At 41.9% G+C, this 12144-nt stretch overlaps 1 long non-coding RNA gene across 2 annotated transcripts in view; it reads left to right on the forward strand.

Annotated features, from left to right (window-relative positions):
• LOC309612904 overlaps window positions 1-12144 on the forward strand; it is a 48089-nt gene that overhangs the window by 21166 nt on the left and 14779 nt on the right. The window lies entirely within an intron of this gene.

A 12144-nucleotide genomic window follows, 5' to 3' on the forward strand; every position in this document is an offset into this window, starting at 1 on the left:
GGCCTTTTAATTGATGGAAGTAAAGCATTTACAGTGTGAACAATAAGTGGAAAAGAGGTCACAGCTTTTCTTGATCCACTGTGCCCAAGCCAGCCTCCCCCATCACTTCCTGCTTCATGCAATGCCATTGTGCCTTGACTTGCAGCCAAAATAAGTACTTAATTTTCTATCTCTATGTGTACAAGCAATATTTGTCTAATTTTTAGTGATGTCTCTATGTGTTATCAGTGTCTTGCACAATGTAAATTTTAAGAGGACCACGAGGCAACATTTGGTGCCAAACACAGAAGTAGGTGCAAATTTGCTGCTTTGGGTCAGGATATGGCCTTGTTTCCTATTTCATATTCTTCCCCCAGCCGGGTAAGATCAACTTTCTCTTCTACCTATAGGCCTGTTGAGCCTCAGTCTGACACCAGTTTCTACCCCCAGCAAAAATCATGTAAGAAGCTTCCTGAAAATTAGAAAGTGGTTCCTCGTGTCACATCAGTTCGGCTTAAGTTAACAAGGCTAGAGGAGTCAGTGGGCCATCCTTAGCAGGATGTCAGGCAGGCAGCTGGGGCTGTTTAGCAGGTGTTAGGGATGTAATGTGGAATTTAGGAGTGAGTCAGAAGTAGGAATATACCTTTGGGAAACGCACAGTGAGGATGGGAGCCAATGAGATTCATCATGGGATAAAGATGGACAGTGCAGTAAGCAGAGAACAGGCCTAGGCTGGCATTTTGGGGAATACTCTCCATTAAGTAATGAACAAAGAATAGAGAAAAAACACTGAAGGACACTTCAAAGGAGCAGTAGGCCAAGTCAGAGGGAAACCAACATCACAGAAAACCTAGGAAGAGAAGGGTTCATCTTGAGAGGCGAGAGTGCTGCTGGGAATAAAACCAGGATGGGCGGCAGACCAAGGCCTTTGAGAAGATAATTTCGAGGACAGAAGAGAGGAAGAGCCTAGATGCATGAGAAGAAGGAACAGGCCTCCCATTTATTTGGTGCCTTCTCAGTTTTGTACTGGATGGTATTCAGACAATAACTTGTTTTACTGAAGGATAAAGAGAGATGAGGAAGCAGAAGACTAGGAGGGAGACTGATAGAAAAAGCAAGGCTAGAGATTGGAGAGTTATTGATATTTGTATGTTCATTTCCTTTTGGATGAGAAGGTTTGAGCATGTGTTGAGGAATTGGACAAGTAGCCAGTGGAGGGGGAAAACAGAGACCATAGTCATGGTAGGAGGCAGGTATAAGGGGTTAACTGGTCCATGTGGCAGGGGAAAGTTTCTCCCAAGATGGGCGGGAAGGAAGAAAGTTTGGGTGATGATCCAAAGAAAACTTAAGGAGTTTGGGAGGAAACTTGTGGGAGTTCTCATCAGATGTTCTCAATTTTCCCAGGGAAGTAGGTGGGAAGGTCATCTTTGAGAGTGAAGGGGCAGGGGAGGCAATGGACCTGGAGAATTGAAGGTGGTGAGGAAGGCTGTGGTGGTGAATTCCAGGACCGGGAGGACACTGTGGGTGATAAAAAGGGTTGCAGCCAGGCACCGAGCCCAGGTACCAAGGTCCCCCTTCTCTGTTTACTCTGCCCCAGCCCCCTTCGGCTCCCATGCTGACAAGGGCCAGGAGAGCCTTTATATGCTCAGAGATTTATTGAAAGGAGGGGAGATAGTAAAAGGGAAAGACTCAGAATTGCTTTCAAATAGTGAGGGAAGATTTTACAGAAGAGGAGAGAGTTTAGAAGAAGCCTGATCTGAGAACACACAGAAAATTCAAAGAATAATAAGAGGTCTCTTTGGAAACACATCCCTTAGTTTTTGGGGGAAGGAGAGAAACGATTATTATTCAGTAGATTGCCTGGATTCCTCTTTTTGCTTCATTGTACCACTGCCAGAAATTGACTTGTAATACAGTTCAGCCAACCTTATCACTTCTTACCTCTGATAAACAATGGATCAGGGCTTTTTCAGGTTACATGTGTTTTTTAACCATCAGCATTATGCCCCATAGAATATTTTCATAGCAATATATATACATTGAATGCCAGAGCATTAAACCAGATGTGGAGCCCTTCTAAGCATGGCTCCCTGTGCAACTGTATGAGTCATATACTCAAGATATTGGTCCTGAGCTTCCCTGGTGGCGCAGTGGTTAAGGATCCGCCTGCCAATGCAGGGGACACGGGTTCGAGCCCTGGTCCGGGAGGATCCCACATGTCATGGAGCAACTAAGTCTGTGCGCCACAACTACTGCACTCTAGAGCCCGCAAGCCACAACTACTGAAGCCCACGTGCCTAGAGCCCATGCTCCGCAACAAGAGAAGCCACCGCAATGAGAAGCCTGCGCACCACAACGAAGAGTAGCCCCCGCTCACTGCAACTAGAGAAAGCCTGCGCGCAGCAACAAAGATCCAACTCAGACATAAATAAATAAATAAATAAATAATTTTTTTTTTTTTTAAAAGATATTGGTCCTGGAAATAACTCAAGGGCAGTAATACAAGTTGCAGAAACCTCACCAGCTTTCTCCATTCCTTACCTCTCACTACTGAGCTTTAGTTTTGGATACTTGGTCTAAACCCTGGGCCAGGTTCTCCTTTAACTCTCCTTGTTAAAAAAAAAAAAAATGGAACCAGCCCAATGCACCACTGTTACGATCCGCTGCTCAGTGACTACCCTGGGAACCTGGACCGGGAGCTGGGAATGGAATGGTATGATGGAAAGAGCTGGGCATGGGTCAACCTGGGAGCCATGTCCCAGTATGGATCATGCGTTGGCTCCTAAGTAATTTTTAATTCTTGCCCAGAAGTGACTTTCTTATAGAACCGCCTGTGAGGTATCATCTTCTTGGTTCTTTGAAAACAAAAAATTGGCAGCCAAAGCAGGCTATTCAAATTAGGACAGTCTTGAGGGGAGAGAGGGAAATGCCCACTTTGCCATTGGGCATAAGCTTCCAATGGAAAGTACATGTCCAATTTGTGATGAAATTCACAGTAGAAACCCCCCCTCCCTTCTCTGCTTTCTAATGGGTGGTATTCTAAGCCCTGACTATAAAGTTTTGTCTTCAGTGACTAACAGTTTGGTAAATCTCATCTAACTTAAAAGATTTGGAGTGGAGGGAAGAGTTCTCCATCCTTGAGGGAGTTTTTGTAGCTGCGCTGGGAATTGTATCAGGATGTCCCATCAGAGTGACAGTGAGGTGGGATTTGAGATTCGTACAAGACCATGGGTTAGAAACCCTAAAGCCTGCTAAAAATCAGGTACAAACAACTATGCAAGTTCAGAATAAGAGGTCAGAAGTTGAAGAGAAGAAGGAGACTTGGTGGGGAGGGGCTGCCCAACCTCTGGATGGCATAACAGAAAGGTGCTGGAAGTTTCGGGAGAACAGCCTCTGGGGGAGTGGTGGGAATTAGGAGAGTGGGACAAGTAGGAGGACAGAGCCAAAAAGCCAGCTATATACAAGCTTTGGTTACCAAGGCAACCCGTTCAGCATTTTCTTCTCTTTCCTCTAAGGTATGTGGAGTGTAGTTGCCAAGCAGAGGTGGTGCCTGTTGGCTGAAGTGGGCCTGGTAGGAGGCAGAGCAAGGGGAGGCTCTATAGGAAAGAGTGTAGAAACATACGAGTATCAACATAAGCGAGTGTAGAAACCTATACCTGTGCAGTCCTCGACATTCAGTTGTTGTGAAGAGGAAATCTCTGCATTTTCTATTTTTGGTCTGATAAATAAGCTCTTCCAGGGTAAGGACTATTTATTCTGTTCTTGTCCTTCTATTCTAGAACATATGACACCATTATCATGCCCTCATTCTCTACCCCTTATTTTGAGGGGGTATGATTGAGGCATAGTTTGGATACAGTAAAATACAAAATTTGAAGGCTATAGTTTGTTGAATTTCTATGTCTCTATATACCTGTGTAACCACCACCTGGATCAAGATAGAGAACATTTCTATTCCTCCATGAAGTTCACCTGGATCCCGTTCCTATCAATACCTACCCCTCTTAAACCAGAGGGAGCCGCTGTTCTGACTTCTAACCCTGTGCAGTAGTTCTCCCTGTCCTTCAACTTCATACATATTATTTTTATCCTCTGTATGCTCAGCCCAGTAATGTGAACGCTGTATGCGGGCTTGGTTGAATCATAGAAAAAACTAATAGGTTAATCAAAAGAGCTGTGGAAGCATGGTGATGTTACTAAAGGTCTGTGATTTTTACCAGTTAGACATCATGTAATCTAGAGAAAGTGGCTTTCTTTTTTTTTTGGCTGCGCTGCGTGGCTTGTAGGAGTTTAGTTCCCAACCAGGGATTGAACATGGCCCACGGCAGTGAAAGCACCGAGTCCTCACCACTGGACAGCCAGGGAATTCCAGGATGCCAAGGCGGGACAAGAGGAAAAAAACACCAGGGGAAAAGAACAAAGATCATAAAGTGAGAATGCACGTATGAAAGATTAGGTGTTCTGAAGATAAGCACTTCAAGTGAGTGGAGGAAATTAGCAATAGCAAGGCGCCTTAATGAGGTAAACGACTGTCTGTTTTTCGTACACATTTGTAAGCCTTGCAAGAGCAAGGCCTCAAAAAATTGGGTAAAGGCTCAGAATTGTTTCTCTCCACGGAAATCTTTAGTAAAAGGCGAAAGAGTTATACGATCTGAAGAGAAACCAGAGTATGCAAGTGGCTTTCTGAATCTCAGTTTCCACATCTGTAAAGTGAGGGCCATAATTCTTTTTTATGTGCCTCAAAGGTAAATTCTGCATGAATCAAATATTTAAGGCAGACTATTTGGCATTTGGGGTTACGGTATCTTCTGGAGAGCATTAATTTGGATGTTACATAAAAGCATATATAAACTGTAAGATGCATTACAAAATATGATATTAAAGTATTAAGATGTCGAGTGATTGTAATCCTGGATATTTCTATCTGTGGATGCCTCTATGGAACTTGGGTTTCTCCTCAGTCATTCCAGTGGTGTATGTCTGAGTGCAATGTGGTTATTACATGAAGTCTTCACTCTTCTGGAACCTTCTGTTACATGCCTCTGGTCTTTACAAAGTGATCATTAACTTCCAGGTGGCCTCCCATTCTGACTCCGGCAATGGGCCAATTTCTTGATTCTATCTCACAATGTAACTTCCAAAGTAAATGTCTATTAAGCCTTTGTGTAAACATTCCAGGCCTGTAGCAAAATCAACTGAACATAAATCACCCAAGGAAAAGGGTTTAGGAAAATGTGTAAGTTTGAAAAATGAAGCAGTACAGTACAGTTTCATTGTGGATCTCTGGCCTCAGTTACCTCAACTAAGATTTCTCTGGTCTACATCACAGTTCATCCTCAGAGGTGGTGGTTTTCAGTTACTCCAAAGGGCTTTGCCCAAATATAGAGAAAACAAGCCCTCTGCATATAAAGACACCAAGATGCCTATTTGGAAATGGGCTTAACTGACCTTCTAAATAAAAGCCAGAATCTACCATGTCCTCGTCACTGACTGTATCTTTTCCACATTTAGAGGGTTTGGCTTTAGAAATCCAAGAGAGTGATTGTGATAAATTTGTTTTGCTTCAGTATTCCTTCTTTATTTAGAAATGGATGGTGGATGAAAGTTTTTGCTTTTATAAATTGATTTTGGATTTTTTTCCTTCGGGAAGAAGGGTAATAAGATGAAATGAAAGCCCTGCCTGGAGGGATGAAGGGGAGCGAAGGGAGGGTATTTGATGAAGTTAAAGAACTTGGCTTGAGACTTGCCTTGGGGGGCTCAGGTGTGCATTATATCTTTCAAGCGTAAACTTGTCGACTTGACAATAGTTACTGCAAACTTTACTTTTTCCGAAAATATGACCCAGAAAGCGTATTTGTGGCACTACTCCTGTGCAGAGGAATCAACCTATTTGAAGATAGTCATTTTCAAATAGGTTATCACATTTTCAGAGTAGAGCATTTCATCTCAGAGAACATTTTCTTTTCCACATACCTAGCAGGCTCTAAAGCAATATCATGGCTTCTTTTTGTGTCTTACCAAATAAAATATATTGTCAACCTTACTCTCTCTCCCTGTTGAAAAGAAATGTAGAAGAAAAGACTCACCAAAAGGGAATTTTGATATTATGTAAGGATGTTGTAGAGTTTGATAAGCTTTGGGACGAGTTACCAGGAAAGATCACACCGTATCCTTCTCCAGAAGATAATTCAGGAGATGTTCTTGGCTGAGTTCATTTGGCTTTGGTTCTGTCTGGATGCACAAGAGAGTCAAAGCACTCTAAGACTTGCATTGTATCCCTGTAGTCACCGATGTCCCTGCCCGGCTCATATTCCTTTGCCCAAGCCAGGAGGTCACTTGCAGATGGCTCTAGTATATGCTGAGAGCTTCTTGCATCTCTAAGCCTGAGTGCATCTGGTCCTGCAAGGCTGCTTCTCCTAGGCATGGGACAGGCTGGAAGTCTTCACTGCAGGGTCATAGCCCCAGAATTGCCCTTGACAATGAGGGATGGAGTTAGCAGATGAACTCCCCAGCTGCATCCTCCCTCAGAGGGACAGTTCTGAGGTGTGTTGTGTGTTCTACAAAGTCACTCACAGGGACCCCGTTGGGATTGTGCCTGGTTGACCACAGTGGTAACCTGCTCATAGCACACCCTTCATTGCTTCCTTCGCTTTCCTGCTTCTGCTGGTTCTTCACCTCCTGTGTATTTGCACACAAATATGTTTCTCATGGTCTGTTTCTGAGAGAACCCAAACTAAGACAATACCTGACCTCCTCGCTTAAGGAATTGCTTCGGCCAGGCATGGAACCTGATGAGTCTTTATGACATCAGCTGTAATATTTAAATAAGAAAATAATAATAATAATAATTTATTTAGCATTCACTATGTGCCAGGCATAGTTCTACATGTCACTGTCTCTTGCTCTCTCTCTCTCTCTCTCTCTCTAGATATATAGATATAGATATATAGATATAGATATATTTACCTCTATGAGGTGTGTATGCTTACCATCCCCGTTTTGCAGATAAGAAAGTAGAGGCATGGTGATTTGCTCAGTATCACAAAGCCAGTAAGTTTCCAGCCAGGATTCAAACTCAGGCATTTGCAGCCAGCATTCCTAACTACTAAGCCATCCTGCCTGCTCCTTTGAGAATCAAATAAAATAATGGACATGAAGGTTACTAAAAAAAAAAGTTCTCTATAAATGAGAGGGATGATTATAACTAAAACCTACCCAACCTTACCCTTTTACTACTCTTGTGTGTTGAGGGGATTTCAGCAAAAGTCGAGGCTGGCACCAAGTCTGCCCCGCTCACCGAGAGCCGCTTACAGATGAGTTGAACTCAGTCTAAAAGGATAATAGATTCCATTTCCTAATTACTGTTTGTTTGTTGGAGTGATTGTAAAGACATCCATTGTCAAGATTAGGGAGGTTTCATTGCAGTGGATCGCGGGAGGTACTGGGGCAGCTACTACATTGAGGTGCATTAAGAATTATATCACCACCAAAAGATAATCTTGCTGCAGATGAGATTGCTTTGGGCATGTGTTCCAGTGTAGGTGCCAAAAATGCTAAGACTTGGAGAAAGTAGAGCTACTTCCTCTGTATGCTTTGCTGCTTGGAAGGGAGAGAGAAAAATAGCAGGAAATGCTCATTTCTTCTCCTGGGATCTTTCAGGGACCTCCTATCTGAACAGGATGGTTGAATTTTGCTTGGGTAAGGGATGACTTGCCAGAAGATGAAAAACACAAGTACAGTCCTTCTCTACTGCTCCCAAGCAGCTGCTGGGTACCGCGTAGTGGGAGATGGTGTAAAAAAGGTGTGGGGACAGGTGTGGCTCCAGCTTCATGGCCGAAAGCATCCCTGGAGGGCAGCTCCAGCAGAGCAGTTGGGAGTCAGAATCCTGAAAAAAGCAGAAACAAAGAGGCATTCTGCTTTTTCTTGACTATCTTCAATGAGGCTGTTTTTAGAGGGGCATAAAGGTAGTCATGATTTCACAGGCAAATTGGAAGGGACCTAATCTCCACCAGGCCTGGGAAAAACTGTTTAGATATTACAAAGACACAGAGCTGGGGAAAAGAAATTCAGGATCCTGAACACTTCCATGGACTTCAAAGTATAAGTGGTGGGTACAGTTGACAATGGAGTTGACCTCTGTTCCCTTGGTGCTTCGGTGGACTGTCTCAGGACTTGGCACACTGCCGCCCTTCCAAAGCAGATGGGGGAATAAACACCATTAGCACACTGATAAGTGTTTGTTTTCCTTTGGCATTAGGGCTAAGAAAAATAAAGTGGGGAGGGTATCAGGTCCTGAAGTAAGCCTTTAAAAGGTTTCCCTTTTTGATTTTTTTTTATGATGGTCTATTTATAACAGCAACAGTCACAAAGAAAAAAAAACTTTAATTACCCCGGGACACATTTTGCCAAAATTGCATTTAAGTACTTTTTATTTATGAGCAAGACGCATTATCTTTTATGATGTCTTTAAACCAATGAGGGGAAGTTGTGGGTATAAACCAAGGTGTTCTGTGGCCTGTTGTCTTTTTTTGAATCCCTGGAAAAGATCACCAAGAAGGATGCTCCAGATAACTTCATCTGCCAGGCAGTTTGCATGAGACGAAAGAGGCCTTTCTGAAGTCCATTAAAGATGATTCATTACTATTGGTCATACACATGTTTGTGTTTTATTGCTTAAATGCATAAATCATACATTGGCAACTAATTGTATCTGCCACACTATTTTAGGCCCTGGGAGGACTAGAGAGGTACAAGATGTGATTATTATTCTCAAGGAAAGTCGAATTCAATTAGGGAGACAAGATGGCCATGTGTGTGATAGTTAGAGACAACACAAAAGCATATGATTAAGCAGCGAGTTGCAATTACAGGCTGTGAGTGCTGTAATTCTCTTAGCTGTGACACAAGAGGTGTTGTGGAAGCAGCAAAGCTTGAGACAGGTCTTGAAGGACTGGGGCAGTTGGAACAAGTTGAGGAGGTGTGGAGAGGTCATTCTAGGTTAGGAGAATGGCATGCACGAAAAGCACGGAGGTGAGAATGCACATGAATGTCTATGACACCTCAAACAGAGCAGCCTGCTAGATTGGAGGGTTTGGGCAAATGAGTGAGCACTAAGATGAAAGAAAACAGAGCCAGAGAGAGGAAACAGGTTGTTCTAAAATCATGCATTCATCTTCCTCTCAGTTCTGTTACAAATCCATGTTAGATCATTCTGTTTTGTCCATTTGCTTACTGTCATTTTTTAAAGGCATAATCTGTGTATATAGCACGGTGCTGGGGGACATGGTCTGTCTTAGTTTGCGTTTCCCCAGAGGCAGACCCTGAGGAGTCCAGGGCAAGTCATTTATTTGGGAGGTGATCCTAGGAAACTCTAGAAGGGGGTAGAAAAGTGAGACAGGGAGGTAAAAGAAGGCCATAAGGGGTGCGTCATCAAGATATTTACCAATGTGGGAAGCTGGAGCTTAATTCCACTAGCAATGGAACTCAGTATAGGATGTGCTTCAGATGGTCCTGCTTGAGGGGTGAGGGAGTTGGGGTATTTATCCACCAATCCCTTTCAGTCACTGGTCGAGGGCTGCTATTGAGGGCATTAACTCCCGAACACTTAAAAAAAAAATTTTATTTTATATTGGAGTATATGGTTGCTTCCATGTCTTGGCTACTGTAAACAGTGCTGCAGTGAACACCGGGGTGCATGTATACTTTCGAACCATGTTTTTCTCCGGATATATGCTCAGGAGTGGGATTGCTGGATCATATGGTAGAATTCGGTAAAGTTGAAGGATACAAAATTAATACACAGAAATCCCTAACACTTTTGTACCAGAAAAAGTTCACAAGCAGAAGTTGCAGGTGTTTGCAGTAGGCAATTTTGGTGCTAATATGTCAGTATTTTTAGCCTGGAAGTTGGAGATCATGCATTTTAGTCGCCTTGGGCTGCTATAATAAAATACTGTAAACTGGGTGGCCTACAAACAACAGACGTTTATTTCTCACAATCTGGAGGATGGATGTCTGAGATCAGGGTGCCAGCATGGTCAGGTTCTGAAAGCCCTCTTCCAGGTTGCGGACTGCTGACTTCTTGTTGTGTACTCCCATGGTGGGAAGAGGATGAGAGAGTTCTTTGCCATCCCTTTTATATCGGCACTAACCCTGTTCCTGAGGGTTCCACCCTCATGACCTAGTTATCTCCCAAAGGCCCCACCCCCAAATATCATCACATTGGGCTTAGGGTTTCAACATATGAATTTTTGGAGGTCACAGATGTTCGGTCCATTGCACTGTGCTTCACATCCTCAAATGAAGGTCAAGTCACCCTGGGACCAAAGTCCTTGACTAGCGGCTATTTACCTTTTCCCATTGCTTCCCATGTGTTACCATGGTCTGCTCTGATGCAGAGCAAACTTTGGAAGGACAGCTGTACAGTTTGGGATGCAGAAGCATGAGGGAGAGTTTTAGTTATAATACGACTCTACCTGGGTTGGTTTCCTTCTAGTTCAAGGAATTTCCAACACAGATGTGAGCGAGATTAATAAATATGATAATGGCTCAAATTTGAAGGATCCAGAACAATGATTCTGGGTTGGACCCTGGGTTTTTAGTGGAGAATATGTGTCAGTGAACTGAACCCATATTTTAGTTTTCATGGGAAAACTCAGATGGCATCATTAAAAATCAGAAAACAAAATATCCACCCACCATCCACCCTTCCCCCAACACACATCCCTTCCCCTGCCCTCCATGACACGTAGCATTTCCACAAGCTACTTGGGAAATATAAATACATTCAGGGATTTAGCTCAGTAATTTATTTTCTCTCCATCTGCAGCAACACTTTATGCCAGTCGTGTTATGATCCAGTGGGAGAGAGATCAGTTAAAGAGAAACCACAGTAGAGAAAGCATTTAAGAACAACATTCTTGCTTACTAAATTTTAATTTTTAAAATTTGCTTTGGGTTGTGTTCAGTTAATAAAGAGAAGAAAACAAATAAGAAAGGAAAACAAAAAAACATTTTGTTTTTCCATATGCCTTTGTGGAATCCTGGAATTGAAAGAAATCTTGAAAGGCCATTTTAATGGTCTTAACTTTCTGTCAATATTTGTTGAGTTGAACCAAAGTTATATTTCATATGAGGGATAGACAGAAGACTTACAGAGAGATTAAAGCTCCCTCAATAAACTGGTATTTGTCTGTCCATCCATCCATGAATCTTCTTACCATTAGAAAATTCTTTTATTCCAAGTGCTGTCAATGCCAATTCTTTTTCAGTACATGAAAAGGAAGAAAATCTCTCTTTATTACAGAACAGATTTTAGAGCAGGAAGACGATTTCTGCTGAAATCGATTCCTGCCGAAACCTGCATCAGTGTGAGTTAGACTAATTAATTACAGCATCTCTCTCTGATAAGGGTTCGTGTCTGGGTATCTCAGGCTAGCTTTTTTCCCCTGGATAATTTTCACTCCCCCTTTGTAATCTAACTGGTACTTTTACTACATGTAAGGTCAGAGGTTTTTTTCTTTCTTTTTTTTTTTTTTAAATATTTTGACATAAATGAACAATTTTGGGAGTGCACATGAATGATCTGAAAGATGTAAAAGATGACTTAAAAATGGAAAGTCATGCTCATAGATAAGAAGAAAATAAGATAAGGATGCCAGTTCTTTAATTTATAAATTTTATGTAATCCCAATAACAAGAAGATTATTTATTAAAACTAGGCAGCTGATTCTAAAATTTATTTAGAAAGGTAAATAATTAATAATGACATTCTGGAAAATAAAAATAATGAGTGGTGACTATTAAATTTTATAAAAACTTATTAATTAAGGCAGTATGGTACATGCATATGAATAAGAAAACATCATTGGAACAGAATAGAAACTCCAGAAACAGACCCTAATACACATAAGAATTTAAAATAAGATGAAGGTTGCATCTAAAGTCAGTGAAGAAAGATTATTCAATGAATTAGGTTAGGACAACTAAATAGCCCATCACACCTTACAGTATGATAAGTTCCAAATGAATAAAATAGTTAGATGTTAAAAAAGAAACCATAAAAATATAAGAAAATGCAAAAATTATAACTATAGAAGGGGGAAAGTCTTTCTAACGATGACAGAAAATCTGTAAGACATAAAATCAAAGATTGATTAAAAATGA

The sequence above is a fragment of the Balaenoptera borealis genome (genome assembly GCF_965194805.1).
Source record: "Balaenoptera borealis genome assembly, chromosome: 16".
Classification (NCBI taxonomy): domain Eukaryota; kingdom Metazoa; phylum Chordata; class Mammalia; order Artiodactyla; family Balaenopteridae; genus Balaenoptera; species Balaenoptera borealis.